Source organism: Mesoplodon bidens, assembly GCF_964165515.1.
Source record: "Mesoplodon bidens genome assembly, chromosome: Y".
In the NCBI taxonomy this organism is placed as follows: domain Eukaryota; kingdom Metazoa; phylum Chordata; class Mammalia; order Artiodactyla; family Ziphiidae; genus Mesoplodon; species Mesoplodon bidens.
The window spans coordinates 47,480,173-47,492,201 of NC_138180.1; positions in this window are offsets into that span (position 1 = coordinate 47,480,173).

Consider the following 12,029-nt stretch of genomic DNA (forward strand, 5'->3'; position numbering starts at 1 on the left):
GCGGCCATAACGCCTGTGTGTGTCAAATCCCTGTCACCTTTCCCAGCACTGAAGGAGGGTGACTCGGCCTGAGGGTCTTGGGGCTGTACCCATCCACTCCCAGTAACGGTCTGGCACCAGCATGCCCTTCACCCAACAAGGAAACGCTGTCCCCATTTCTGAATTTCCAATTTCCTCCCAGTTCTGCAAACTCCACCCTTGAAACCATCGGCAACTACTTGCTCCCCACAGACCCCCAGGCAATCGAATCCGGCTGTCCGTTCCAGCTCCTTCTGCCCTGGCTGCCTGTCTACCACCTGCCTCTTCACTTCACCCCCCACCCAGGACCTCAGCACCCACGCTGGACTCTTCCGGGCGTGTGCTCGTTGCCGGTGCCCACGGTCTACCCCAGCTTGCACTGCAGCGCGTCTTTGTTCTCGACTGCTCTGTCCTGACCTCCCTGCGCTTCTCTACCGATATCACCCCCGACTGCTTTTCAAACTGCACTCAGCTCTATCTCCTCTGACTATCTGGAGCACTTAAGGGCTCTACCAGTCGGGGGTACCTTGCAGTATGGGCCTTGGATCCCAAGGGAGGGTTTCCCTTTATGTTTTTTTTTTTTTTTTCCAGCTAAGTTGGAACGTCCGTGAGGCCCCAGCATCACCGGCAATGCCCAAGGTGTACCCGGACAGAGAAACTCTGTCTTTTTTGACTGAACAGTTATTCTAAGAGTATGATACACTTGGTGACGATAGAAAGGAGGAAGCCGCTCTGCCTGGGGGGTGGAGAGATGGGTCTGGAAGAGCGCGGAGGAGGTGGCCACGGGGAGGAGGGGAGAGAGGAGCAAAGTCAGATACGCAGAGCAAAGTCTCCACACACAAGACTTGTCGAGAGAGCCATAAGGATGGAAAGGGAGGCATGATGGGAAATTCATCTGGCATCATAGAGGAACCTGCAGAACTTGCAGCCCTTGGGTGCAGGAAGACCTCGTGGTCGTCGACATTCGCACCTGAGCTGGAGCAGCCAGGGAGTCAGACGGAGGCCATGGGGAGGTTGGAGGAAGCGAAGGGAGGGGGGTTACTTTCTCTTTGCTTCTCTTTCTTGCGGGCCAGTTTTGACATCTACCATGTGCTCACTTCCAAATAAGTCTTGACTCTGAACAAGATGGCTTATTCGTGCCTTGTCTCGTATTCTTGCAGCTAAGTCTTGGCTGAATCTCCCCATTTGGACACAAGGCCCTCACCCTGCCCTCTCCATGTCCCCCCACCCCACCTCCAACAGAGTCTGACTGTTCCTTCGAAGCCCACTTCACATCAGAGGGCCTCGAAGAGCCTTTACCTCTCAGGCCACCCCCTCTCCGCTTCCCTCCCCCTCCCCGACCTGGACAAACCAGGTTGCTGCTCACGCTGCTGTCTGCATCTTGTCTTCGTGTCCTTTCTCCCCTGCCAGCGTGCAGTGCTCCTGAGGGCTGGCTCTTCTTTGTGATATTCACAGGCCTCTGCATCCTGTGTATGGACACACTATGAATTAAAATGACAATTCTTTTTTTCCCCCTTTTTTTTTTTTACTGTTTGCATGTTATTTTTTTTTTTAATGGCAATTCTAAAATGAGTCTCCGCTTTCAGAGGAAATGGACGTTGCTCTAAAGACAGGTGGGAGGGGAAGGAGAATAAATCCCCCCAAAGATGAAAGGCTTTGAGTCACAGGATCTGGCTAATTTGGGAACCCACCTGGCATAGTTTTATGTCAGAGACTGTGGCATGGGGGTGGGGTGCTCCAGTGACCAGGGCAGGCTTATTTCGGGGAGAAGGTCAATGTTTACATCATGCTAACTACAGTCTACTGCCTTGCACACAGCAGGTGCTCAATAAACGAACACCTAAAGTGCGTTCAAAATTATTTTTTTCACCTAAAATTATTTTCATTTAAAAATGAATTTAGGGGCTTCCCTGGTGGCACAGTGGTTGAGAATCTGCCTGCTAATGCAGGGGACACGGGTTCGAGCCCTGGTCTGGGAAGATCCCACAGGCCGCGGAGCAACTAGGCCCGTGCGCCACAACTACTGAGCCTGCGCGTCTGGAGCCTGTGCTCCGCAACAAGAGAGGCCGTGATAGTGAGAGGCCCGAGCACCGCGATGAAGAGTGGCCCCCACTTGCCACAACTAGAGAAAGCCCTCGCACGGAAACAAAGACCCAACACAGCCAAAAATAAATAAATAAACAAATGTGGGGTTTAAAAAAAATGAATTTAATGAAGTACTGACACATGCTACAACGTGGAGGAATCTCAGAAACATGCTGAGTGAAAGAAGCCAGAGAGGAAAGGTCACATATGACATGATTTCATTTATATGAAACACCCAGGACAGGTAAATCATTAGAGACACAAAGCAGATTCAAGGTGGCCTGGGACCAGAGCAAAGGCAGACTGGAATGAGGAGTGAGTTTGAAGGCTGTGAATATACTATACACGCCACTGAATTGTCTGCTTTAAAAGGCTAATTTCATGTTATATGAATTTCATGTTGGCCAAAAAAAAAAAAAAAAAGTACCAGGGAAGTTCCTAAAATATAAACATTCTTTTTCAAAATAAAATTAATTTAAAATTGGAAAAAGTAGCCAAAAGTTATTTTCCCACTAGAATGCAAAAACACAGAAGCCTCTTCCTTGGATATGTGGCTGCACTTTAATTTCAGAGAAACGCACGTGCAGTAAGACCCACCGCAAGTATACGTATTCATGTGCGTGGTTCAGAATCCACGAGAACTGTCCCCTCAGCCACCCAGAATGAAATCCAGACACTGGCTGCTTGAGCTTCTTGAGGCAAAGAGCCATATTTTCCTTCATAGAAGCAGTAAATGACAACAACAGAGCTAAACAGATAAAGGATGAGCAATGCCAGGTTTTGTTTGCTGCATACTAAAAGTTACATTGACCTACTGGTTTGACTGTTCCCAGAAACACCGGCCGGAGACGGTGACAACAACAGCCTGCAGGGCAAGACCAAGGTAGAGAGATACATTTCGTATTTCTTCCTCTCCTTGGAAGGATGGAATTAGAAAACATTCAAGAGGGAAATATGAGTAATCTGACATTAAACTCTTAAAATGCTACATCTTTGTGCCAGAAGCTGGTTGAAAAAGAATAAAGTATCACACAACAAAGATAGATTTGGAGGGGAGAGGAAGGAAGAGGAAGGTGGGGTGTGGTGAGGGCGGGGCGGGGGGGTGAGGGGGAGGGGAGTAAAACAGAATATTCCAGATGGTGGCTCTGAATGATGTTTGTTGATTTTCAGTCACCGGTTTCACATTCTGTTGCAGTGTCTACTACACCAGCCTTAGGTTAGGTTGGATTTTTGTCTTTAACCTCTGAGTATAACTTGCATACAGTAAGTGCAAAAAATCAGGTGTTTTACCTACGGGTACACCTGAGCAACCATCAGCCACATCGAGATGTGGCTCTTGTCTACAAGGGGCCCTCATTCCACTCAGAGTCGGTAACTCCCACGGAAGTTTGCTAACGCTTCTGATTTCTCTCCCTGGAGGTGATTTTTATCGTTGGGACTTTAATGAGTTTCAAGTGACTCTAGAGCAAAATGTTTATTCTAACTACAGCTGGAAGAACAGCAAATGTATTGTCTTATGGAGTCTTAGAGAGTCATTTTTCTGTCTTGCAGACACATCTTTTTCATTAGATCCATTTGAGAGTGTATGATTAGTAATTGTGAAACCAACGGATGCAAAAGGAACCTGCAGCCCAAAGACAGAAGGCAGAAGAGGTGGGCCGGATCTGTAGGTGCATTTTTCCCTCTGCCTTGTTTATCTGTTTCCCCCTCCCTCCTTCTCTGCTTAAACCGCTCCAGATCAACAGGGGGAAAAACATCAAATGGATGTACACCCTACGAGGGTGGTTTTTCCTCTCTCTTCCAGAACATGTTCTATTTATGTAAAAACATCAACTCTGAAAAGCATAATGCATTCATTCCACCAAATATAGCACATTAGAGTTTATTAGCATTTGGGAACTTCAAGTAATGGAAAAACTGAGCCACATAAAAAGAGACACATGATAAGTAGCTCTGAATTTAGCACCGTTTTATTAAGAAGCCAGCACAGCCCGTTGACAAATGGGCCAGACATGCTGACCTGCTTCACCTCCTCTAAAAGCTCAGATGGAAACAGAAAGTTCTCTAAGCACATGAAAATAGCTACAAAAATAAATACGATATCTTGCTACAGGTTCAGTGGCTTCCAATAGGGGTTTGGAAGATATTAAATGTTTAAAACAGAAAGGCGGTTAAAAATAGAGCGCAAATGTAAATAACCAGGGATTTTTTTCCTCCAAGTTTTTTTGAGGCTGAAACGTGCAGGTGGAGGAAGATGACTAAGTAATACTTAAAAGTAATCTTTCCCTTGATTGTGTTTTTAATTCCAGTCTTAATTGTAAGCTCTTGGAAAACACCTGCTACCCCATGTTTTCGGGGTGAAAGGTCTGACTACCTATCTTTGAGGTCTGCTGGCCAAATTCGGGGCAACCTCATGCAAGCTCAAGAAGGAGCAAAATGTCCCCCTGGCTGGCTTTCCATGAACATTTCTCCCCTCAGTTCTCCCACCCTGAAGGCGTGTTGGACAGACCCTAGGCAGCCCGCATGAGTCCTGCCCCCTGGTGTTCATGCCTTTGTGGGGGTCCCATCCCCTGGAGTGTGGGCAGGACTTGTGACTCAGTTCTAACCGAGAGACTATGGCACATAGGGTGGCGGTCACTGCTCTGATTGAGTTGGAGCTAGAAACTCTAGAGACCACCTTGCAGGACTGAGGAAGTAAGCTGCTGTGTGGCGAGGAATCAAGGGCCGCCAGCAAGAAGCCAGGGCCCTACATCCTGCAGTTGCAAGGAAGTGAATCCTTCTAACAACCTGAGGGAGCTTGGGAGCTGATTCTGCCTCAGTTGAACCTCCAGATGAGAATGCAGCCTGGCTGACATCTGGACTGCAGACCCTGTGACCCCCAAGCAGAGGAGCCGGCTAAGCTGTGCCTGGACTCCGGATGCACGGAAATGTGAGCTAAATAAAATGTGTGTGGGTTTTTTTTTTTTTTTTTTCCGCACCACTCACCTTGCAGGATCTTAGTTCCCTGACCAGGGATTGAACCTGCGCCCTCAGCAGTGAAAGCGTGGAGTCCTAACCACTGGACTGCCAGGGAATTCCCAAAATGTGTGCGTTTAAAGCCACTGAACTTGTGGTAATTTGTTACGGAGCAATAGACAACTAACACACAAGGACTTAGGTTTTATTCTATTTCGACAGGAATGTTTTATTCTATTTCGACAGGAACTCCTGTCACTGGTCGTTGACCAATTCCATTCATCACTGTGCACTCCCTACCTCTACACCTATCACTCTCTTCCTTTTCCAAAAATAATATGACACAGACACAAAAGGGCAAATATCACATGATTCTACTTATATGGGCTACCCAGCATAGGCAAATTCATGGAAGCAGAAAGAATCGTCGTCACCAGGGGCTGGGGGACAAAGGGATGGAGATGTTGTTTAATGGGAACAGAGTTTCTCTTGGGGGTGATGAAAACGTTCAGGCTGTGGATGGTAGTGACAGACGCACAATATTGTACACGCGCTTCATGCCACTGAACTGTACGCTTAAAAACGACTCAAATGGTAAATTTATGTTATGTATATTTTAGCGCCATAGAAAAATCCAAACAAAATATGACCAAGTTTTATAACGTTACTTCTCCATTTTATTAGGAGAGTCCCGAAAAGGGAAAGGTTTTAAGGCCCCAACGGACTGTGTCATGACATGAGAACCTCAGAGGAGGAAGCAACATGGCGGCAGGAGATCGAATCCCTTTTCCCTCAGTTTTCATGGTGCTCAGGCACCACGGGACAGCTCCTTCCAGCGCAGGGCCAAGAGGGCCAGGAGGCAGGAGAGGGAACTGCCAGCCTTTGTCTGGGGGGTTGCTTAAGGACCCCCCGATATAATTGTGGTGCCGCATCCAATGTCACAGAGATGGTCGGTGTGGCCCGAAATGCTGCAGAGGCCAGATGTAGAGGGGAAAGGGCAGCTGGAAGCCCTGGGGAGGGGTCCCAGGTGAGAGGGGGACAAAGCGGTATGAAGGCAGTGGTGGTGGAAGCTGATTCTTGGTGGAAGCTGATTCCGGGACCAGCTGGAGGGGGCAGGGAGTTTGGAGCAGACTGGAAGGGCCAAGTGGCTTGCCCAGGGTGCCAGAGCGACACCCACAAGGAAGACCTTGACGTGCCTTGGGCATAGTCGGCTCTATTCCTTTAAGAGGCGTTGGTCATCCCCAGAACAAAAGAATAGCTCGGAGGCAAATAAGCTTCAGAATGAACACAGCGCATGATTAAGCAACACCACGAGAAGGGAGGGACCTTCCGTCTGATGCCCTCCAACCTCCCCTGGTGGCACTTCACTTTACCTACATCAAGCTGCTTCTGGTGGCAAAACATTTGGATGCAATAAACAGTTGGTGCCCTTTAAAAGTCAGAGTCTAAGGTTCTGAAACTGTTTAGTCTGGGGTTACCAGCACCGATTTTGGAGTGAGACACCGTGGCTTTGAATTTCGAGTCGCTGCTGGCTGTGGGATGTGGTGCATACATTATTTACAGGGCTTTGCTCCAGAGTCTGCCTCTGAAAGTTGGGGCCAAGGCTACCTCTTCCTCTGAGGCTGATCTGAGAGGAAGATTTCTGCGTTCAGATCTACGATTAGTACACAGTCACTGCTCAACAAACTGAAGCTATGATGATTCCACTGAAATATGCGTCTCAAACAATTAGGAACAATGTGAGCAGACACAATATTAATTACATGGTTTGGAGAACTTTGGCGCAACATCCAAAATAAAACAACGACCAAAAAATCGGGGGAAAGAGACGCGGGAATTATTAAGGGACTGATTGCCTGAGAAAATACAAAACATCAGGCCAGAGCAGTGATTCTCAAACTAAAAGTGCAGCAGAACCTCTGGGAGGACTTACCAAACCCAGATGGCTGGGCCCCAGTCCTGGGGTTTTTGATTCAGCAGGTCTGGGGGAAACCCAAGAATCTGCATTTCAAACAAGTTCCCAGCAGAGGCTGACGATGGTCTGAGAAGCACACTTTGAGAACCGCTATGCTACAGAAACTTGCCACTGGGATATTATTACTAGCTCATGCATTTGATCAGCATTTGGCAGACTGCAAGTGTGCCTTTGGTTAAGTGCTCAGGAAAAACCTGATTCTTGCCTGGAAAAGCGGGAAGCTTAAGGAAGCATATAAGCCAACCCCACACTAGTTGAGAGGGAATGCTTTCACAAGGCCCTGCAGAGTGGGTCGGGGGGCCCTGGGCAGGGACCCTGCCTCTCCCGGGGAGTAAAGGGGACCTGCCAGAAGCCTGCGGTTGAGATTCAGGTAAGTGAAGAGCTTAGAAAGAGTTAGAATATAACAGCCCCCCAGGGACTTCCCTGGTGGTCCAGTGGTTAAGAATCCACCTTCCAGCGCAGGGGACTTGAGTTCGATCCCTGGTCGGGGAACTAAGATCCCACATGCCGCGGGGCAACGAAGCCCTCGTGCTGCAACTACTGAGCCCACGTGCCACAACGAAAGATCCCACGTGCTGCAACTAAGACCCGACGCAGCCAAAAAAAACAAAAACAAAATCTTGAAGAAAACAGCCCCGCCAGTTACCCTGGAAAGTGATAGTAACAAGCCTTCTGCAGGGAATCCGGCTGATTCCTCCGTGACCGACCCTCTCTTCATTGAAGTCATGTGAATAAATGACAAAGGGAAGGCAACTCATTTTGTTTTCATCATAGCCAGTAAAAAAAAAAGTATTAAATGGTGCCTGACTGAGGGTGTATATATGTTCCCTAGTGGATTGTTTTTCTACTGCTGCATTACCAATTACCCCAAATTTAGAGACTTCAAACAGCGCACATTTGTCCTCTCAGTTTCTTGGGTCAGGAATCTGGACGTGGCATAACTAGGTCCTCTGCTCAGGGTCTCACTAGGCTGCAATCAAGGTGTTGGCTCAGGCTGCCTTTTCATCTGAAGCTCAGGGTTCTCTCCCAGACTCACTGGTTCTTAGCTAATTCAGTCCCTCGTGGTTGTAGGACTGAGACCCTCAGCTCCTGGAGACCACCCTTTTCCATAGGCAGCTCACAAGTTGCTGTTTGTTTTGTGTTTGAGTCCAGCAGGAGAGTGTCTCTGCTTTTATAAAGCTCACGTGATTAAGCCAGGCCCACATTTCATAAATCTCCCCTGATTAGGTCAGGCCCACCCAGGGTAGTCTCCCTTTTGAGTGACTCAGTCAACTGATTAGCCCCCTAATCACAGGAGTTACATCTCGTCATGGTCACAGGTCCCACGCACACTCAAGGGGAGGGGATTATACAAGGCATGCACATGGGGGATGGGAATCATGGGGCCCCCTGAGAATCTGCCTACCGTGCTTTCTTCAGAGCTTCCTCCTTCCCATCCCCCCATGCCACCTTCCCCTCCACGTGGCCCCCTCTGCCCCCCTCCTCCAGAAGTGTTATTATACAAACAGAAATGGGGCCAGCTAGACTAGAAGGGGAGGGAGAGGTGGGTTAAGCATGCTGACTCCTGAGCCCTCAGTCAGTCTCAGTGGGTGGAGCTTGGGCTTCTCCAGGTGAGTCTTGGGGACCGTGAATTTCCAGGCTCCTTCAGGGCTGGCTCTCAATATCTGCTTGCCAGCTGGGTTCCAACATCTCTGCCTCTTCCTCTTCCTGAGGCCCCATATCCCCTTCTACAGCCCCTGTTCATACATCCCAAGAGGGATCCATGTTGGGTTCTCTGTGTCCTTGTCTCTCACGGGCAAGCTTGGCTCTGGCCTCCAGAGACTGGAATACAGCGCAGGAATGGGTCCTGCTTCCTGCAGATGGATAGCTCTCTACCTTACTTGGACTTCGGGCAAAACTGACTTTCAATGGCCAGGCTCTGTATAGTCTAGGGATGCCCACACACTGTGCCATGTTGAATTCTTCCCAACCTGGTCCAATGCTGAACATTTCCTGAAATTAGCATCTTTTATTCACCTGTAGACCTACCCTGGTCCCCGACTCCCAGCACCTAAGTTCAGTTTTTTTCTCCCTTTAGTGGTTCTCAAAGCGTGGTCCTGGGATCAGCAACATCAGCAACACCTGGCAAATTACGAGAACTACAAACAATGCAGCCCCTCTCCAAACCTCCTGAATTGAGAATTCTAGGGGTAGGGCCAAGAACTCTTGTGCTTTAACAAACCTCTGGGTTGCCCAGGTGAATGCTGAAGTTGGGGAACCATTGCTTTAGATCAGCAATTCTCAATACTGGCTGCACAGTGAAAACACTAGAAGAGCCTTTAAAAATTCCACAGCCCAGGGCTTACCTGGTGGTGCAGTGGTTGAGAGTCCACCTGCCAGTGCAGGGGACACAGGTTTGTGCCCCGGTCCGGGAAGATCCCACATGCCGTGGAGCAGCTGGGCCCGTGAGCCATGGCCACTGAGCCTGCGCGTCCAGAGCCTGTGCTCCGCAACGGGAGAGGCCACAACAGTGAGAGGCCCGCGTAACGTAAAAAAAATAAAATAAAAAATTCCACAGCCCAGGCCACACCCCACAGCAACGAATTAAGTAGACTTCACTGGGGGCAGGATCCGGGCTGCACTCATTTTCAAAGCTACAATGTGCCACCAGTTTCAGGACAATTCTTGGATTCTAAGCACAGTGCTTACCTTCCCCATTACTTCCTGGTGGGTACAGTGTAGGCGTGGCATGACAAAGTGGCATCACCAGTCATTTTTCCCCTGGGAAAGGGGACCTTTCTCCATCCCCTCTCAGGAATTGTAGTATCCATTTCTCCCTCCCTAGGATGCCCTTTGTCCCCTCTGCCTGGGTCAGCCCACTAGATCTCACCTTCCGTCTTGCCTCCCCAGCAAAGCCTTCTGTTACCCTGACTGCTAACCTAGGTCATCCTGTTTTAAGACCGTCTACCTCTCCTGTGTAGGATTCTAATTTGAAATATTAGAAGGTCAAATGCCTCAGCAAGATTTCACCTTAAACGATGAGTAAAGATGAGGTCAGATTGCCACAAAGAAAAATAAGAAAATCTGTTTCTTGTTTCGATCCAGGGTAAACCATGTAGAGAATTCAACAAGGTGACAGGTACGTGACCTTGACCGGCAAAGGCCCGGATTATCCTCCCCTCTTCCCCTGTACTTCCTGTCTCCCCCACATCTCTTGGGGAGCTGGGTGGGGCACCCACACAGCTGGAAACAGTTACCAGTGCATACTTATGACAGTGCCCACCACTGGAATCTACAGAGAGGTGGGTCCCTGACATCAAGGAATGTATACGGGGTTGAGAAATGTCAGCCTTGTGAAGGATAAGCTTCCTGGGTCACCACAGTGTCATGCAGGGCACGACTGTCTTCTCCTCTGCCTTGGTGATTGCCCTCAGTATACTACAAGCCCTCACAAGTCAAAGTAGGGGTGGCTTTGTACGTGTGACCCTCTGCTGGGAAGGGACCACATCACCACTACTTGAAGCCCAGAGTGTCTCATGCAGTCCTTGGTGGTTGCCCCTTTCCTCATAGGACTGGAACATGAATCCAGTGCAAAGCCAGGCTGGGAGACGAATCCCAGTGTTAGTGTGATGCCGTCCTGGGCAGAGTCCTCTCTGCACTCCATCCCCTTCTCATTCAGCCTGTTCTATTGGCCTCCTCCACATGGCTTGAAGTCTCTTGCCCATAGTCCCCCATGCAAGTAACCCTCTCTAGGTTTCTTCCACCATGCTCTGCCTTGGTGGTTCTCCCCCATTGGTCCCCAGATCCATTCACAGCTCTGCTCGGCCACATGGTGTGCACTGGAGGCTGGTCCGCAGACTGCATCCTCTGGTGTACTGTACAAGCTTTGTCTGCTGCAGCTGCAGCAATCCTTTATTTCTTGCTCACAATGCATGCAGGCTGTGCTTCAACTTTGCCCTTGCTGAGCTCTGCTGAGCTAGGATTGGCTCAGCTCCATGTGTCTTCCTAAACCTGGAGCCAAGTTCTGTCTGGAGGTCAAAGGCTTTTGTCTGCAAATCCAGCAACAGCGCAACTCTCTCACCATTCTTCCGTCGTCAAATCTTCTCTGATGTGAATTTTTCTGCCTTCCCCTTCCACGTTTAAGGACTCCTGTCATTACATTGGGCCCACCCAGATAATCCAGGATTTACATAGCCTTGCAAGAGAACTGTCCTATTTCCCACACACCTAAAGGTGGGGGAATGACTCCACACCTCACTCAACAAGGCTTTCAGAAGCTGTGCTAAGTACAGACATGAAAATTAAGAGCCACCTGGACTAATAAAGAATCGCTAGCGGCAGAGCTGACGTTCATTTCACTTGGCATTGAATCACCCAGCCGTCGTGTTTCCTGTTGGCTTGAGGGTGTTCCCTCCAGACCGGAAGTAGAGCTCTCAGACCCGTTCCGTCCTTCAGCTTCCTGTCTCTCACTGCAAAATCCCCAATAAACTTGAGGGTGGACACGACTGACTGACAAGTGCTCTTCTAGGATCTCCATCCCAAAGAGGAGAGGACGGACCCAGAAGGTCTATCATACCAAACCCCAACAGAACGTTGCTTTCTCTCAGTTGTTAATGAAACTGGATAACCGGTTTATGGCCCTCATGACAGTGCTGAGCTGGTCGATGGCTGGGCGTTTAGCAGAATCGCCACTGTAGAAGGTTGAAAGCGGAGGCTTAGCTGTTAACGGAATTGCCTAAAGTCATACAGCTCACGGGAAGGGCCCTTCACGCTCAGCTTCCTTCTCTCCTTCCTTCTTTCCCTCCTTCCTCCCTTGCTTCCTTCCTTCTCTCCTCCCCTCGCCTCTCCCCTCCCCTCCCCCCTCCTCTCCCCTCCCCCCTCCCCTCTCCCCTCCCCTCCCCTCTCCTCTCGCCTCCTCCCCTTCTCTCCCTCTCCCCCCTCCCCTCCCCCCTCCCCCTCCCCTCCCCTCCCCTCTCCCCTCCCCTCCCCTCTCCTCTCGCCTCCTCCCCTTCTCTCC